General features: G+C 39.0%; 1 protein-coding gene and 1 non-coding gene across 9 annotated transcripts in view; one reads left to right on the forward strand and one right to left on the reverse strand.

Annotated features, from left to right (window-relative positions):
• Positions 1–20,058, reverse strand: part of ATP11C (ATPase phospholipid transporting 11C (ATP11C blood group)) — a 212,635-nt gene that overhangs the window by 149,164 nt on the left and 43,413 nt on the right. The window lies entirely within an intron of this gene.
• LOC118150838 (U6atac minor spliceosomal RNA) lies at positions 19,053–19,175 on the forward strand. Its single transcript, XR_004738969.1, has one exon. It is a non-coding gene; the product is annotated as a U6atac minor spliceosomal RNA (small nuclear RNA).

The following is a 20,058-nucleotide window of genomic DNA, read 5'->3' on the forward strand; positions in this document are numbered from 1 at the left end:
CCAGCCTAGGCAACATGGAGAAACCCTATTTCTACCAAAAACACAAAAACAGCTAGGGGTGGTAGTGTGTGCCTGTAGTCCCAGCTCCTCAGGAGGCTGAGGTGAGAGAATCATTTGAACTTGGGAGGAAGAGGTTACAGTGAGTCATGATCACATCACTGCACTCCAGCCTAGCAACAGAGTGAGACTCTGTCTCAAAAAAAAAAAAAGGAAAAAGAAAATTGTACAATAATTAAAACTGTATAGTACTGACATAAAGACACAGGGACCAATGAAACCAAATGAAGAACCCAGAAATAAAACCAGGCATAAAAAGTCAACTGATCTTGGACAAGGGTGCCAAGAATACATGACAGAAAAAGATAGTCTCTTCAACAAATGGTGCTGAGGAAACTGGATTATCTATATCCAAAGAAATGAAAGTGGACCTCCTATCTTATACCATACATGAAAATCAACACAAAAATAGCTGAAAGACTTAAATGGAACACCTGAAACTGGAATTCCTATGAGAAAACATAAAAATAAATCACTGGTTTTGACAATCATTTTCTTGTGTATGTCCCCAAAAGTACAGGCAACAAAAGCAAAAATACACAAGTAGGACTACCCAAAACTATAAAGCTTCTACAACAAAGAAAACAACAGAACAAATAGGCAACCTATGGAATGGGAGAAAATATTTAGAAACCATATATCTGACAAGGGGCTAATATCTAAAATATACATGAAATTCCTGGCTAAGCACGGTGGTTCACGCCTGTAATCCCAGCACCTTGGGAGGCTGAGGTTGGTGGATCACCTGAGGTCAGGCATTCAAGACCAGCCTGACCAATGCTGAAACCCCATCTCAATAAAAAGTACAAAAAAAAATTAGCCAGGCGTGGTGACGTACATCTCTAATCCCAGCTACTCAGGAGGCTAAGACAGAAGAATTGCTTAAACCCAGGAGGCAGAGGTTGCAGTGAGTCAAGATCATGCCACTACACCCCAGCCTGGGCGACAGAGCCAGACACCAACTCAAAAAAAAAAAAAAATGAATAAACAAAAAAGAAATTCCTACAACTTAACAGCAAAAAAACAAATAGCCCAATTTAAAAATAGACAAAGGAACTGAATAGACACTTCTCCAAAAAAGACATACAAATGGCCAAAAGGTGTATGAAAAGGAACTCAACATCACTAATCATCAAGGAAATGCAAATCAAAACCATAATGAGGTATCACTTCAGACCTGACAGAACAGCTATTATCAAAAAAATCAAAAGATAAAAAGTGTCAGTGAGGATGTGGAAAAACTGCAGCCCTTTTAACACTATTGGTGGGAATGTAAAATGGTGGGGCTACTATGAAAACCAGTATGGTGCTTCCCCCCAAAATTAAACATAAAACTACCATCCGATCCAGCAATCCCACTTCCAAGTATATATCCAAAAAATTAAAATCAGAATCCTGAAGACATATATGTACACAGTATTCACTGACCCAGTATTCACAACAGCCAAGATAAGTAGGTAACCCAAACGTCCACTGACAGATGACTGGATAAAGAAAATGTGATAAAATCAACACCCTATCATCAAAATTGAAAGAGCTAGAGGAGCAAGGTCAAAAAAACACAAAACCTAGCAGAAAACAAGAAATAACTAAGATCAGAGCAGAAACGAAGCAGATAGACACTCAAAAAGCCTTTCAAAAAAATCAATAAATCCAGGAGCTGGTTTTTTGAAAAGATCAACAAAACAGACAGACCGCTAGCCAGATTAATAAAAAAGTAAAGGGAGAAGAATCAAATAGATGCAATAAAAAATGATAAAGGGGATATCACCACAGATTCCACAGAAATACAAACCATCATCAGAGATTATTACAAACAACTCTATGCACATAAACCAGTAAACCTGAAAGAAACGGATAAATTCCTGGACACATGCATCCTCCCAAGCCTAAACCAGGAAGAAGTCAAAACCCTGAAGAGACTAACAAGAAGGGCGGAAGTTGAGACAGCAATTAATAGCCTACCAATCAAAAAAAGCCCAGGTCCAGATGGGTTCACAGCTGAATTTTACCAGACATACAAAGAGGAGCTGGTACCATTCCTTCTAAAACTATTCCAAACAATCCACAAAGACGGAATCCTTCCCAAATCATTTTATGAGACCAACATCATCCTGATACCAAAACCCAGCAGAGACTCAACAAAAAAAGAAAACTTCAGACCAATAACCATGATGAACATAGATGCAAAAATCTTCAATAAAATACTGGCAAACTGATTGCAACAGCACATCAAAAAGCTTATCCATCACTATCAACTAGGCTTCATCCCAGGGATGCAAGGCTGGTTCAACATCCGCAAGTCTATCAACGTAATTCACCACATAAACAAGAGCCAAAGACAAAAACCACATGATTATCTCAATTGATGCAGAGAAGGCCTTTGACAAAATTCAACAGCCCTTTATGCTAAAAACTCTCTATAAACTAGGTATCGATAGAACGTATCTCAAAATAATAAAAGCTGTTTATGACAAACCCACAGCCAATATCATACTGAATGGGCAAAAACGACAAGCATTCCCTTTAAAATCTGGCACTAGACAAGGATGCAGTCTCTCACCACTCCTATTCAATATAGTACTGGAAGTTCTAGCCAGAGCAATCGGGCAAGAAAAAGAAATAAAGGGTATTCAATTAGGAAAGGAGGAAGTCAACTTGTCTCTATTTGCAGATGACATGATTGTATATTTAGAAGACCCCATTGTCTTAGCCCAAAAACTCCTGAAACTGATAAGCAACTTTAACAAAGTCTCAGGATACAAAATTAAAGTGTAAATATCACAAGCATTCCTATACACCAATAACAGACTTAAAGAGAGCCAAACCAAGAACAAACTGCCATTCACAATTGCTATAAAGAGAATAAAATACCTAGGAATACAACTAACAAAGGATATAAATGACCTCTTCAAGGAGAACTACAAACCACTGCTCAAGGAAATAAGGGAGGACACAAACAGATGGAGAAACATTCCATGCTCATGGTTAAGAAGAATCAATATGGTGAAAATGGCCATACTGCCCAAAGTAATTTACAGATTCAATGCTATCCCCATCAAGCTACTAATGACCTTCTTCACAGAACTGCAAAAAACTACCTTAAATTTCATATGGAACCAAAAGAGAGCCCGCATAGCCAAGTCAATTCTAAGCAAAAGAACAAAGCTGGAGGCATCACACTACCGGACTTCAAACAGCTACAGTAATCAAAACAGCATGGTACTGGTACCAAAACAGAGATATAGACCAATGGAACAGAACAGAGGCCTCGGAGGCAACACTGCACACTACAACCATCTGATCTTTGACAAACCTGACAAAAACAAGAAATGGGGAAAGGATGCCCCGTTTAACAAACGGTGTTGGGAAAACTGGCTACCCATGTGCAGAAAGCTGAAACTGGTCCCCTTCCTGACACCTTATACTAAAATTAATTCCAGATGGATTAAAGACTTAAATTTAAGACCTAATACCATAAAAACCCTAGAAGAAAATCTAGGCAAAACCATTCAGGACATAGGCATAGGCAAGGACTTCATGACTAAAACACCAAAAGCATTGGCAACAAAAGCCAAAATAGACAAATTGGACCTAATTAAACTCCAGAGCTTCTGCAAAGCAAAAGAAACAATCATTAGAGTGGACCGGCAACCAACAGAATGGGAAAAAGTTTTTGCAATCTACCCATCTGACAAAGGGTTAATATCCAGAATCTACAAAGAACTAAAACACATTTACAAGAAAAAAACAAGCCCATCCAAAAGTGGGTGAAGGATATGAACAGACACTTTACAAAAGAAGACATACATGAGGCCAACAAACATATGAAAAAATGCTCATCATCACTGGTCATTAGAGAGATGCAAATCAAAACCACATTGAGATACCATCTCACGCCAGTTAGAATGGCGATCATTAAAAAATCTGGAGACAACAGATGCTGGAGAGGATGTGGAGAAATATGAACACTTTTACACTGTTGGTGGGAGAGTAAATTAGCTCAACCGTTGTGGAAGACAGTGTGGCAATTCCTCAAGGACCTAGAAATTGAAATTCCATTTGACCCAGCAATCCCATTACTGGGTACATATCCAAAGGATTATAAACCGTTCTCTTATAAGGGCACATGCATAAAAAGGTTCACTGCAGCAATGTTTACAATAGCAAAGACTTGGAACCAACCCAAATGCCCATTGATGATAGACTGGACAGGGAAAATGTAGCACATAAACACCATGGAATACTATGCAGCCATAAAAAACGATGAGTTCATGTCCCTTGTAGGGACATGGACTAAGCTGGAAACCACCATTCTCAACAAACTGGCACAAGAACAGAAAAACAAACACCACATGTTCTCACTCATAGGCAGGTGTAGAACAACAAGAACACATGGACACATGGAGGGGAGCATCACACACTGGGGTCTGTCAGGGGGAAATAGGGGAGGGACAGCGGGGGGTGGGGAGTTGGGGAGGGATAACATGGTGAGAAATGCTAGATGTAGGTGATGGGGAGGAAGGCAGTAAACCACATTGCCATGTATGTAGCTAAGCAACAATCTTGCATGTTCTTCACATGTACCCCAAAACCTAAAATGCAATAAAATATATATTAAAAAAAAAAAGAAAATATGATATATTCACTATCTGAATTGGAACCTGTCTGGTTATCCAATTTGATGAACCAAGGAAAGCCTTAAGTTTAAAAAAACATTTACATTTAATATTACAACATAAAAGTGCTTTTATTACAGAATTTCTACCCAAAATATGTAAGAATATTTCTTATGTTAAATAATAATGATAGCTGAAGTGTTTATAAATAGAATCATACAATGTTTAGAAATTGTTTAAAATTAGTTCTGGGGGCAGGTGTGGTGGCTCATGCCTGTAATCCCAGCACTTTGGGAGGCTGAGGCAGGTTGACTGCTTGAGGCCAGTTCAAAACCAGCCTGACCAATGTAGCGAAACCCCTTCTCTACTAACAACAACAAGAAAAAGCTGGGGATGGTGGTACATGCCTGTAATCCCAGCTATTGGGGAGACTGAGGCACAAGAATTGCTTGAACATAGCAAAACGTATAAACTTTCAATAATATCATTACTTCAATTTTTCTTTAAAAATTTTTTATGTGATTCCATAAACATGAGTAAACAAAAATGTAAAAGGATGTTTGATGACAGCATTGTTTATAATATTAAAACAAACAAATTAAATAATCCACATGTCCATCAGGAGAGAATTGTTTAAATTAGCTACAGAATACCCAAACACTGGAATACTGTGGGACTGTTAAAACGTATGAGTAGCTAAGAAAATACCCATAAAATAATTTCTAATATATAGTAAATTAAAAATTAAATTGAATATCAAGAATTGTACAACTCTTACTGTGTATAAAAAGATACGTGTACTGTGCACATTTGTATGCGTACTTAGACTGACATAAAAACCGTCTGAAAGTCCAGATAAGAAACTGAACAGGGCTTTAAATGAAGCAAAAATGTAAACTTCACACTTTCTGTAATACAATTTTTTTTTTCTGAGATGGAGTTTCACTCTGTCTGTCCAGGCTGGAGTGCAGTGGCACAATTTCAGCTCACTGCAACCTACACCTCCCAGGTTCAAGTGATTCTCATGTCTCAGCCTCCCGAGTAACTGAGATTACAGGCATGTATCACCACACCTGGCTAATTCTTGTATTTTTTGGTAGAGATCGGGTTTCACTATGTTGGCCAGGCTGGTCTTGAACTCCCGACCTCAACTGATCCACCCACCTTGACTCTCCAAGTGCTGGGATTACAGTTATAAGCCACTGTGCCAGGTCTTTTTTTTGTTTTGTTTTTTTGAGAAAGGGTCTCACTCTGGTTGTCCAGGCTGGAGTACAGTGGTGCAATGTCAACTCACTGCAACCTCAACCTCCATAGACTCGGGTGATTCTCCCAACTCGGCCTCTGAAGTAGCTGGGATATAGGTGTGTGCCACCACACCCAGTTAATTTTTTTGTATTTTTAGTAGATACAGGGTTTCACCATGTTTCCCAGGCTGGTCTTGAACTACAGAACTCAAGCAATCCACCCACCTCGGCCTCCCAAAGTGCTAGGATTACAGACATGAGCAACCTCACCCAACCTGTTTAAAAATTTGTAACCACATATAATACTTGTTAAATTCAAAACAAATCCTGATGACTAATTGTCAAATTTTTAAAATCATATATATCCTGGTTACATAAAATGTAAATGAAAAAGAGTTAAAGAGACAGATGACCCTGAATGAAAAAATGCACTCCTACTGATTTTAGCATTAGATAAAAAGGGATCTAAGTTTTAAGCTATTATAAAGCACCCTCAGTCCCTATTTGGCTGACACAACTTAAGTATTTTAAGATAGCCTAAAATATTAAAACACAAGAATGCATTGTGAAAATAGTTAAAAATTGATAATGACCAAAGAACATTTCAGAATAAAAAATTGTCTACATCAAGCTTACCTTTAATTATCTGACACAGAACAAAGTTTGTAAAAGAAGCTTCTAGGTTCAGGATTTTTCCCAGAAAGATAAGACAAAAATGTGTGTCTCTGGGAGGGGTGGAACTGTATCTTCAAAAGCTTAAAATAAAACTACTATACCTATGTATACCACACAAATCAGCTTTCTAAATTTCAACTTTAAAAAATCGATGGGAGGAAAAAGTGGGGCTTCGGCTTTCATAATCAGCACTTTTAATATAGATTGCTTTGCTCTGTCCAAAACATCCCAAAATACATGATCTCATTATTTAAAGTTACTGAGCATAATGGAATTTTAGCCTGATGCAGCAGTCTGCATTAATTCATATGACCACAAATGTATTTCTTTTCCAAAGAAACTGCTTTCTCAAGCATAAAGGAACCACCCAGCAATAGGGCTTGTTTTTCCTTTCAGTGCAGCTTTCTTATGTGTAAGTTATCAAATATTAATCTAGTTGTTTCATATAGTGGAGCAGACTTCAAGTCCTTTAAAAGCTACAACTGCACATTTTTAAAGACATGCCAAATTCTGTTTAAAATGTCTATGGGCTTCGTTTCAATTCTGAGTATATGTTTATAAATCCTGGTTTGATTCATAAATTATTTATCTAAAAATTCAATAGAAAGCTATTGGCTGTAGACATTAATGGTATACTCTTAACACAAAAATTGATTGGCTTTGTCATGGAGACAGAAAGTAGAACAGTGGTTGCCAGGGGCTGGTATTGTTTAATGAATACAGAGTTTGTTTTGCAAGATGATAAGAGTTCTAGAGATGGAGAATTGTGGTGGTTGCACAATAGTGTGAATGCAGTTAATGCCACAGAACCGTACACTTAAACATGGTTAAGATGGGCCGGGCATGGTGGTTCACGGCTATAATCCCAGCACTTTGGGAGGCCGAGGCAGGCGGATCACTCGAGGCCAGGAGTTTAAGACCAGCCTGACCAACATGATGAAATCCCATCTCTACTAAAAATACAAAAATTAGCCAGGAGTGGCAGTGGGGGCCTGTAATCCCAGCTACTTGGGAGGCTGAGACAGAGAATCACTTGAACCTGGGAGGCAGAGGCTGCAGTGAGCCGAGATCATGGCACTGTGCTCCAGGTTGGGCAACCGAGAAGACTTCATCTCAAATAAACAAATAAATAAACAAAAGGTTAAGATGGTAAACCAAAAGAGAGCCCGCATAGCCAAGTCAATTCTAAGCAAAAAGAACACAGCAGGAGGCATCACACTACCGGACTTCAAACTATACTACAAGGCTACAGTAATCAAAACAGCATGGTACTGGTACCAAAACAGAGATATAGACAAATGGAACAGAACAGAGGCATCAGAGGCAACACAACTTATCTACAACCATACAATCTTTGATAAACCTGACAAAAACAAGCAATGGGGAAAGGATTCCCTGTTTAACAAATGGTGCTGGGAAAACTGGCTAGCCATGTGCAGAAAGCAGAAACTGGACCCCTTCCTGACAACTTACACCAAAATTAACTCCAGATGGATTAAAGACTTAAACATAAGCCCTGGCACCATAAAAACCCTAGAAGGAAATCTAGGCAAAACCATCCAGGACATAGGAGTAGGCAAGGACTTCATGAACAAAACACCAAAAGCATTGGCAACAAAAGCCAAAATAGACAAATGGGACCTAATGAAACTCCACAGCTTCTGCACAGCAAAAGAAACAGTCTCTCGAGTGAATCGGCAACCAACAGAATGGGAAAAAATTTTTGCAGTTTACCCATCAGACAAAGGGCTGATATCCAGAATTTACAAAGAACTCAAACAGATTTACAGGAAAAAAACAAACAAGCCCATTCAAAATTGGGCAAAGGATATGAACCGACACTTTACGAAAGAAGACATATATGAGGCCAACAATCATATCAAAAAATGCTCATCGTCACTGGTTATCAGAGAGATGCAAATCAAAACCACATTGAGATACCATCTCACGCCAGTTAGAATGGCGATCATTAAAAAATCTGGAGACAACAGATGCTGGAGAGGATGTGGAGAAAAAGGAACACTTTTACACTGTTGGTGGGAGTGTAAATTAGTTCAACCATTGTGGAAGACAGTGTGGCGATTCCTCAAGGCCTTAGAAATAGAAATTCCATTTGACCCAGCAATCCCATTACTGGGTATATATCCAAAGGACTATAAATCGTTCTACTATAAGGACACATGCACATGAATGTTCATTGCAGCACTGTTTACAATAGCAAAGACCTGGAATCAACCCAAATGCCCATTGATGATAGACTGGATTGGAAAAATGTGGCACATATACACCATGGAATATTATGCAGCAATCAGAAATGATGAGTTCGTGTCGTTTGTAGGGACATGGATGAATCTGGAGAACATCATTCTCAGCAAACTGACAGAAAAACAGAAAATGAAACACCGCATATTCTCACTCATAGGTGGGTGATGAAAAATGAGAACACATGGACACAGAGAGGAGAGTACTAAACACTGGGGTCTATTGGGGGGAAAAGGGGAGGGCCAGTGGGAGGGGGAGGTGGGGAGGGATAGCCTGGGGAGAAATGCCAAATGTGGATGAAGGGGTGCAAGCAAACAAAACACACTGCCATGTGTGTACCTATGCAACTGTACTGCATGCTCTGCACATGTACCCCAAAACCTAAAATGCAATAAAAAATAAAAATTAAAATTAAAAAAAATAATAAAAAAATAAAAAAAAAGATGGTAAATTCTGTTATGTGTATGTTACCACAATTAAAAAGAATTTTTAAAAGTAAATTGGCTTGTTTCTAAAATATTAAAAAAGAAGTTGCTTGGCTCCAAAGACAGTGAAGCAGTTAAAGTGCAGCCAACAACTCCATGTACCTGAGGTCAATTAAGAACAAAAACAGAGTACAGATTCAAGTAGGTTATCTCAATAAACTTCCTGCAATACTCCTAAGCAGCTATGTAATTTGGGCAACTCATTTAATCTCCCTGCACCTCAGTTTCGTTATTTACAGAATACAGAAAACAACCAGGTTTTTCTAATGATTCTGAGATAATACCTGTACAGTGCACATCGCAGTGACTGGAATATAAAAAGCACTCAATAAACTTTAGTTATTATTAGCAACCACATTAATATAAAAAGTTGATTTTCCCAAAGTAAAGAGAAATGCATGTGTTCCCAATTTAGGCAAAAATGCAAGAGGACAAGTGGATGTGTACGGCTAGATCATTCCAGGCTGACCAATTATGGCGGTATGTGGACCTTAATTTGAATCCACGTTTTCTCAAAAGGTGCTTCTAAGAAGGTCTGCAGGAGAATCCCCAGGGAACTTGTTCAAAATGCAAAGCTCCATGTGTCAGGCCAAACCTAGTGAATACCAATTTCTGGAGGTGAGGCTTGGAACTCCCAGCCACATCTGGCTGCAATCAGACACATTGTGGGGAATTTGAGGAGAGGAAGAGAGAGGGGAAATGAACAAAATCTGCTCTACAATGAGGCTTCCTAATTTCTCTGATTTTGATTAAATTTACTAGTAGGTAGGGCATGAATCTTGACATCCATTTCCATGACCAGCCAAATATATCATCTTATTTAAATATTCTTCCCTCTCCTACTACCTCCTCCTACCCCTAATCTCAATCCTAGATGGAAGAGCACACTACACAAATTCAGGACTCAAGCCTCTCCATCATACCACTTTTAGATATCCATTAATTTGCTTCCATTGTAGGAAGATGAAACCAAATTTCATGTTCTCAGGATAAGATCACACAAATTTAGGTATTATAATACCTATTTCCAGTATCTACCTGGTTTCTCATCTGGCCACTAAAGTGCTTTTAGTTACTGCCCTTCTCATGATCTTTAGCCAAGAATAGTACAACACTTTTGAAGAACCTTCCTTAGGGTAAGCAGGATATCAACTTAGGTTTCCTTTTGAGAATAATAACACCAATTTGACCAGGCGTGGTGCCTCATGCCAGTAATCCCAGCACTCTGGGAGATGAAGGTGGGCGGATCACTTGAGTTCAGGAGTTCAAGACCAGCCTGGGCCCCATCTAACACACACACACACACACACACACACACACACACACACACACACACCTTGGCATGGTGGTGCACACCTGTAGTCCTAGCTACTCAAAGGCTGAGGCAGAAGATCACTTGGGCTCAGGAGGTTGAAGGTTTAGTGAGCTGTGTTCCATGCCACTGCACTCCAGCCTGGGCAGCAAAGTAAGAACCTGTCTCAAAACAAAACAAAACAAAAAACAATACTCCTGGAGCACGAACCTGGAAAGCATTCAGGCCCTTGAAGAAGTGTGCATTTTTATATTCATGTGGTTGCTATTAACAGCTAAGGTTTCTTGAGTGCTTTTTATATTCCAGTCCCTGTGATGTGTACTGTATACGCATTATCTCATAGAATTGTTAGAGAAACCTTATAAATAAGAAAACTGAGGTTCAGACAGATTAAATGAATTGCCCAAATCACATACCTGTTTCGGAGTAGAGCAGGATATAGGAGAACAAGGTTAGGAAATGAAAAAGCAAAATTAGAAGTTACCTCTGAAATGTTTTTCTTTGAGAAGTATGTCTAGCTTATTCTTCCTGTCAACCTGAGAAGCAGCCTTATACATTTTACCTGACAAGAAAACCCACTACTTCATCTGCCATTATCAGGAATTAACAAAAGAGTCAAACTGCTGACCATCAGTCACTAAACCCTTCTACAGTAGACTACAATAGGAAATAGGGTAGTCTGGAAGAGAAACAACAGCAACATACAGTCTTGAAGCTCACCACCCCACAAAAAATAAAATAAAATAAAACTTCCTAGAAAAGCTATTCACAAAGTGTCAATTGAAAGAAAATGCTACAGCCACTTCTCTAACAAGAACAAAACAAAAATGGTGTGGTTTTTTCCCAAAATGATTATACAACTGATCCTAGAGAAAAATTACTATCTCTAGAGGTACCCTCCCAGCCACACAGATGTTTGTTAAGTACCCTTTCCAAACAAAGCAGTACCTTAGGCAGAAAGTGTGGCTGAAATTCCAATATAATTTTTTTTGAGATGCGGGCTCACTACGTTGCCCAGGCTCAAGTGCAGTAGCTATTCACAGGCAAGATCATCACACACCACAGCTTTGAATTCCTGAGCCTAAGGATTTCTCTTGCCTCAGCCTCCCAAGTAGCTAGGACTATAGGTGGGCATCAACACATCTCCCTAACAAATTTCTTTATAACAAGAAATCTTCTAAGCTGCAAAGTGATGCCAATTTCCATCCTGAGCTAGAAAGCAGGCATAATAACAGTACCTACCTCAAAGGATTTTTGAGAGGACTACAAGAGGTGACTATGTAGAAACTGTTTTAAACAGCACCTGGCATTTGCTAGAGGAACAGAAAATGTTAACTGCTGCCGCTAAGTTTTACACAACCAAAAATTCTAGATAAACCTTGGCAATTTGCTTAAATGGAAAACTGACTTAAGAAACCAAAATGCAGTAAGAGGGTTATTTAAAATAGACAAGAAGTGCCTGCAGGTGAACAATGCCATAACTACGCCATACGCAGGATTGGGCAGTATTAAGGGGCACAGGACTCAACCAAAGAAAGGCTACAATTTCTGCCCTTGAAAAGTGACAAGTTAATGAGGGAAACAGGACAAACACTCATGTGAGACTAGACTTTTTGCATCTGAGCCATCTACCAATGACCATCAATGATTCCCCAAAAGGCTGAGCCTCCATTGCTGCTATTTCAAAGCCAATTCCTCTGGGGCCCCTGGTCTGAGTTTCTGTAAGCCCAGGAGCCCATGTGCAGAATGAACTATTGGATTTTCCTGTGCTGCTGTTCTGCTTAATTGCTTCCTCAGTTGTTCATACATGGATTTCCTTGTAGCACCTCAAAGGGAAGTTAAAAAATAGCAATTAATATTTATGACCAATATAATTTTAGAAGATATAACTTATCACCTTGCCAGGCACAAGGCACATCATTTATAGTGATGATAACCCTTAAGGCAGTAGACATAAGCTAAATGACATATGTGGCTAAGAAGAGAGACATGTCAATATAAAAGCAACCTTCTTATTTCTGGCTAACAAAGAGTCATTAACCAAACTGCCACCCATTCACCACAAGATATACATACCTAGTATCAGTAGAGCTGGACAGGCCCTTGCACAGGAGCAATTTAGGGAAGGGGGAATGAAGAGGTTAAAGCATTGACTAGAGTGTGCCAGTGCGGCAAACCCACAAATGAGCTGTGCTCCATGGATGCTTTGCAAAAGTTCACTGTTGGTTACTGAGAACTGTTATCTTTCATAGTAAGAAATAACAGAGAATGGTTTAAAAAAAAAAAAAAACCTGGCACAATGGCTCACGCCTATAAACCCAACACCTTGGGAGGCCAAGATGGTTGGATTGCCTAAGGCTAGGAGTTCAAGACCAGCCTGGCCGACATGGTGAAACCCCATCTCTACTAAAAACTACAAAAATTAGCTGGGTGTGATGGTGCATGCCTGTAATCCCAGCTACTTGGGAGGCTGAGGCAGAAGAATCACTTGACTCGGGAGAGGGAGGTTGCAGTGAGCCAAGATCATGCCACTGCACTTTAGCCTGGGTGACAGAGAAAGTGAGACTTTGTCTCAAAGAGGAAAAAGAAAATTTTTTTTCTAAATGGGTTTTACATTTATAGTCAGACTGCCTAGTATTTGCACCCTGAATCTACCCTTTTTTAGCGTTATAACTTTAACTCATTTAACTTCTCTAAGCTTTACTTTCTGACATGTAAAATGAAAATAATAAAGGATTAGGGTGATGAGTCAGCAAATAATGCACAGACAAGCCTTAGCACAATGCCTGGCACAAAGTTGTACTCAATAATTATTGTTATCCTTGAAAGAATAAAAATGGTGAGTAGGTAGCCAGAAAAGGCCACAAAGGTCTATTTTACCAATAATGTGGCCAAAATAGCAAATATTTATCAAACAAAGAAAAGATAGTAAAACCAAACACTGGCAATATTATAATAGTTATAGACAGAAAATAAAATGAACATGTTTTTAACACTGTGTGAAATTTTTGCTGATTCTCAAGAAAATTTGACACCCTGAAAGAGCTTTAAAGATGGATTACATAGATTCACTCACTCAACGAGCATTTATTGAGCACCTACAAACAATCTGTTAGGTAACAGAGACTGTGAAAAAGGCTAACAAATAATACATTACAGTATTTTACACATTATAGCATGTGTAAAATGCTATAATGTACACAGAGCACAGGGATGGGAGGAATTCATTCTACCTCAGGTGTATCAGGGAAGAAAGATCCAGGGCAGCATACCACAGAAGAAATGACATTTGAGTTGGGTCTAGGATTTGACCAGTGAATGGGAAGAGTAGCAACTCCAGAAAGAGGGAACAACAGGAGTCAATACCCAGAGGCATCTGGCAAACACCAACAGGCACCTGAGGTATCTAGCAACCTATAAATAGCGTGTTTTGGACAGAGACTAGGGTATTGGGGAGGGGAGGAGGAATCACAGAAAGGAGACTAAGCCTGGGTAACATATCAAGATCCTATCCTACAAAAAATTAAAAAGTAACCAGGCACCTGTACCAGCTACTCAGGAGGCTGAGGTGGAAGGATCACCTGAGCCTGGGGAGGTCGAGGCTGCAGTGAGCCGTGATAGCACCACTGCACTTCAGCCTGGTGACAGGGCAAGACCCCATCTCAAAAACAAAACAAAACAGGAGACTGTAAATGTAGGCCTGAGAAAACCTGTGATGGCCGGAGGAAAAGGAAATAAAATCAGTATCTTGAAGGGATATTTATACCCCCATGTTCATTGTAGGATTATTCACAGTAGCCAAGATATGGTCACAACCTAAGTATCGACCAACAGATAAATGGATAAAAAAAATATGGTATACATATACGATGGAATATTATTCAGCATTTAAAAAACCTCATGCCATTTGTAACTAAATGAATGAACCTAGAGGACAGTTATGCTATGAGAAATAAACCAGACACAGAAAAGCAAATACTATATGGTCTCACTTATATGTGGAATCCTAGAAAGGCTGAATCCTAGAAACAGAGAGAATAGTGGTTTCCAGAGATAAGGGGGTGAGATGGGAAAATAATCAAATGGCACAAATTTTCAGATAGAAGATGAACAAGTTCTGGGGCTCTAATGCACACCATGAGTGGCATTTAGATTAGTTAATGTTATTGTGATAATCATTACACAATGTATATGTATATCAAATTATCATATTTACAACTTTGAATTTATACAATCTTTATTTGTCAATTAAATATTTTAAAACAATTTTTTCAAAAAGAAAACCCGTTAGGGAATTTGTGCATTCCTAGATTTTAGCATAAAGGTAACTGGATGTGGCAAGACTTCGGTTTTCAAACAGCACTATCTATATAAAGAAATGCAAGGAAATAACTACTTTAAAAGTCAGGATAATTGTTATTTTGGAAGGAGGGAAGGTTTTTGACTGGGATAGGGCACCTGGAAGGAATTCTGGGGTGACTGACAAAGCTCTATTGCTTGATCTGGATGGAGTTTCAAGCATGTTTGCCTTGTAATACTGTATTACGTTACATATTTGTTTGATTTTTTAAATCTTTGTCTCATTTTACAACAAAAAAGCTAAAAAGGAAAGAAAAAAACACCTTATTTTGCCATCATATAGGCCATTCAGGGCAGAGAGGGTGGTACGAAAGACGAGAAAAGAAGTTACTATCTTAAGATGAAAGATGATGAGGGCCAGGTCCACAGCAAAAATAGTAGGTGTAAAAAGAATAAAATAAACCCACTGGTGAAACATCTTGAGTAGACTGCCACAAACTTCCAAAGGGCTTTGGCAGGCCTGAAGGCTTAAAGAAAAGAGTGATTCCAGATTTGGACATAGTGAGTATGAGATGTCTTTGAGAATTCGAATACTAATTTCCTCTTGCTCATTTTAATACATGGCTTTCCTTTGCCTTGGTACATGTCTCTCAAAAGTAATACTCGATTTCCTACCATTTACAATTCAATTCATGTGTTTTGCTTTCATACGGGATAGAATGAGGAGGAGGAAGTTCTTGATATAATTGGGCAAAACTTGGAAAAGAGAGGAGGAAGATGGTTAAAAGAAATGTGCTAGTAGTAAAAGACAAAAGCAAAGAAGATAATATCCCATGTGAACTACTCCACTGAAAGGGAAGAAAGGATATAGAAGGGAAGAGCTATTGGGTTAGCTTCCCAAGCTGATCAGCAAAACTCAAGGGAAGGGGGATACATCATGCATGTTCCTTATTTTCACATCTGGGACTTTCTTAACAATATGTAATCTAAAGGAGAATTATAATAGAAATTTGAAAGTAAGAGTGATGGGTAAATAAGACAGACAAGAAAAAATTATTCCACACTATGTTAGCACACAACGGAGAAGCAAGTAATTTTGCTTATCTACAAGTCACAACAAACTGTCCTCACTTGGGAGAAAAGACAGATAAGCAACTGTGTGTTAGATTAATTACAGTCTGAGACAAAGCAGCCCAGGCCCATAGAGTCCTGAACCTGGGTTGCTATGGCCCATAATTTAACAAATGCATGTACAACTAACTTTGATAACACTCAATTGGAAATATTAAGATGTTACCCTCAGAGTCCTGCTTCCATTGCATAATAAAAGAAATTTAACTCCCATTTACTGAGCACTTACTCTATGCCAGGCACAGTCTAAGCCTTCAGCAAACATTATCTGATTGAAACCTCACAGCAAGCCCATGAGCTAGGTGTCAGTAATCATTACCACATTACACATAAGGAAACTTGTATGCCTTCAAGTGGTAACTCTAAGGTAACAAGACATGAGGTAGACTGCATAAAGCAGACTTGGGCCTGGGCTAAAGGGAGTGCCTGCTTCATACATGGTTCAACCCAGGCCAACAGAGTAAAACATTTCATAGGGATTAGGGGCTATATCTCTGGTTGCTGATATAGAGTGATTTTTTTAGGCCTTATCCTTCCTCAGCATGTTTATCTCCTACCAGTGCAACATGTGGCAGAGGTAGGCGGCTGGTAGCAATTCTAAGATTTGGGATCCCAGCCAGCTCTCTGTTTCTTTCCATCAGAAATATAACCAACATCTGGCAGAATCAGCAAACGTCAAGATGTATGGGTCTCCACTAATTCATACATTACAAACTAGTTTCTCAAAATTGGTCAAATTCCATTACAGAATTACAGTTCAGCTGCAATGAATACTAAATACATATGAGCCATTAGTTGAGACTTAGAAATCTCTTTGCTCTATGGAAATTTCTATTCTGGTAGTAGTTGTTGCATGAGATTTTATCTTTATCGCACTTTTCCTGGCAGCAGTAAAATTCCATTTCCATCAACTGTTTCCTCTCAGGAAAGAAGTCTCTCAGGAAATACTCAAAACATTGTTCAACAAAGTTCTCAAATATGAATCATTTTCAACTGCCAGGAAGACACTCCTTTCTCCTGTTGTGCATCATAATAGGCTTTCTCTAAAATGACACTTTGGGGGAAGATATACTTATTTGGGGAAAAAAGACAATTATTAACTACAGTGTAAATCCTTTATTCTTCTCCCTCTAAGGCTTTGCTTAAGCAGTTCCCTCTGCCTCATCTACCTTCTCCCCAAATCTGCCTGTCCAAGACCCACCAATGCATTCATTCAAACATTTCCAAAACAGATTTTTGGTCCTATAATATCAATGTATTAAAAATTTGCCAGGCAAAGATTATAGTATGATCACAGCAGGACACGGGATCATGATGGACATTCTGATATTTTCCTTCAATGAAAAGCTTTTTAGGAAGAAAAAACATATACAGCTGGCCCTTTAAGGACAAGTAGGAAGAATTCAATGAAAGAGAAAAGGAATTTATGGCAGCCAAAAAGAGGCCAAGAGGAGGCAACTTAAGGTTGTCCAACTACAAAGAGCACAACTGATTAAGGACCCCATCTGCCGCTGAAATTGATCCTAGTGTCTGTACTAACTCACACCTCCAAAGGGATGCTTCCAACCAACCACTTGAGTACAGCAGGGATACTAAAGCAGACTGTTGCTGGAAGGTGCCGGATTCCACTAACAGCTGACTTTGGACTCCCAAATAGCTTGTCTGAATCTTCTTTAGACTGCACAGCAGTCTGGAAAGCTTCTGCCTAACCAGCTCTCCCTATCCCGTTCACTAGGGCTCAGACTTGCATCAAGGACTAACGGCACTCAGTCTTCCCAGCCCCCTCACCATTGTCTGTTCAACATGCATTTTCCGCTAATAAACCCTTGCCAGTTTAATCCTGTGTGCTTGTTTTGCAAAGGACCCAGATTAATACAACATTCTATACAGAGGGCTCAGCATAAACACCCAGATGTATGAAAAATCATGATAGGTTCTAAGCACCCCAAGGAGTAGTATGTGCCTGGATCAAGCTGTGGAAGTATAGAAGAAGCTGTGCCAAATCAGTGGAGGCCGTGTATGTCCTGATAAGAAACTTCAGCTTGGTCCTATGAGAAACAGGGAGCCACCAGGAAGTTGTAAGCAAGGAAAGGACATGTTTTCAAAAAACTGTTCTGCTGGCAGAATGAAGGTTGGACAGGACAAACCAGAAATTGGAAGCACTTCTATGTATGCTTCCATCTTGTCTGCTAGCTTGTGAGGTACGGAAGAATGAAGAATGAAATCATATTTTGTGCTTGTTTTGCTTTAATCTTAGAATGGTCATTAACACGAAGAAGCTACTCAAGAGATCTCACTAAATCTACAAGGTTGGGCCTCACATCATGTCCCAGAATTTTAGTTAAAGCCACTCAAAAGTTTCATGATGTCTGGTCATTCCTGCTTGGACACTGGAACCCTCTCCAGTCAATCTAGAAAGAGATGGTTATGTGTATGAAGGGTAGAAGAAATTACTCCCAAACTTTGCCTCTTGCCAACTGATTATTTCATGAACTCCTTTGAAGACAGGTACCTAATCATATTTGTTGATCCTAACTGTGGGACAAAGGTAGTCATTACACTTTTTTTTTTGAATGTTTACCAAATCAATGAAATTTAGAGAGCCAGATCAAGCTCAATCAATTTCTACTTCACTCTCCTAATTCCTGTCCTTCCCTTCCTCCGTCTGTCTCTCTCACACAAACACAAACACATGAAGGAACATACCCACTCACTTCCAAAGAAAGGCAATACTATATAGCGAACTAATAATGCTTTTATCCCAAACACCTGCATTTAAATTCTGACCCTCCCATTTACTACTCCAAGACTTCGTGATACAAATTGTCTGATGGACCTCACTTTCCATCAAGTCGGATTAAATAAGAAAAACACACACACTGCCCAGTAAACACTATTTTTCTTAACTTTCCCCTCACTTTTGATGGCCTAAAAGACCAAATGAAGAGAAAGCAAAAACATGCTATCTGTATTGTATGTTAAGCAAGAGAGTTAGCACTTCCCTAAGAATGGAAGAGTTTCTATGATTTATGAAACACACATATGGTTAAGAAATTGCTATCTACTTCAGGTCATTTATCCATGATTTTTATCCATAAAATAAAAGAGACTAATCTATTATTGCCATGTGGAGTTTAGACTAGGAATGCAAGAATGGTTCAGCATTCATAAGTCAAACACAATGCCATTCAGTGTCAGCAGCCTAACTAAGAAAGAAAATCTGTATGACTATTTCTATAGGTGCAGAAAAAGTACAACGTTCATTCAATAGCCCTTCACGATTTAAAAAAAGAAAAAACTCAGCTAACTAGAAATCAAAGGAAACTTCCTCAGCCTGAAAAAGAGCATCTATGAAAAACTTGCAGCTAACTCTCACTTAATTGTAAAAGACGAAATGATTTCCCCCTAAGATCAGGAAGGAGGCAAGGAATCCACTCTTACCACTCCTATTCGACATCATATTGAATAGAACGCCTAGCTAATGCAATAAGGTACAGAAAAAAATATAAAGATACTTAGAGATGGGAGAGGAAAAATAATACTGCCTTTATTCACAGAAAACATAATTATCTATACAGAAAATATAAAAGAATCTACAAGAAACTACTAGATATTAGGCTGGGTGCCATGGCTCATGCCTGTAATCCCAGCACTTTGGGAGGCCGAGGTGGGAGGATCATGAGGTCAGGAGTTCGAAACCCACTTGGCCAGCATGGTGAAATCCCGTCTCTACTAAAAATACAAAAACTAGCCAGATGCGATGGCAGGCACCTGTAATCCCAGCTACTCAGGAGGCTGAGGCAGGAGAATCGCTTGAACCCGGGAGGCAGAGGTTGCAGTGAGCTGAGAACAGGCCACTGTACTCCAGTCTGAGCAACAGAGCAAGACATTGTCTCAAAAACAAAAACAAAAACAAAAAAAAAACACTACTAGATATAATTAGGGACTGGAAAAGTTGAAGAATATAAGATCAA

This window comes from Callithrix jacchus, chromosome X (assembly GCF_049354715.1).
Source record: "Callithrix jacchus isolate 240 chromosome X, calJac240_pri, whole genome shotgun sequence".
Lineage (NCBI taxonomy): Eukaryota > Metazoa > Chordata > Mammalia > Primates > Cebidae > Callithrix > Callithrix jacchus.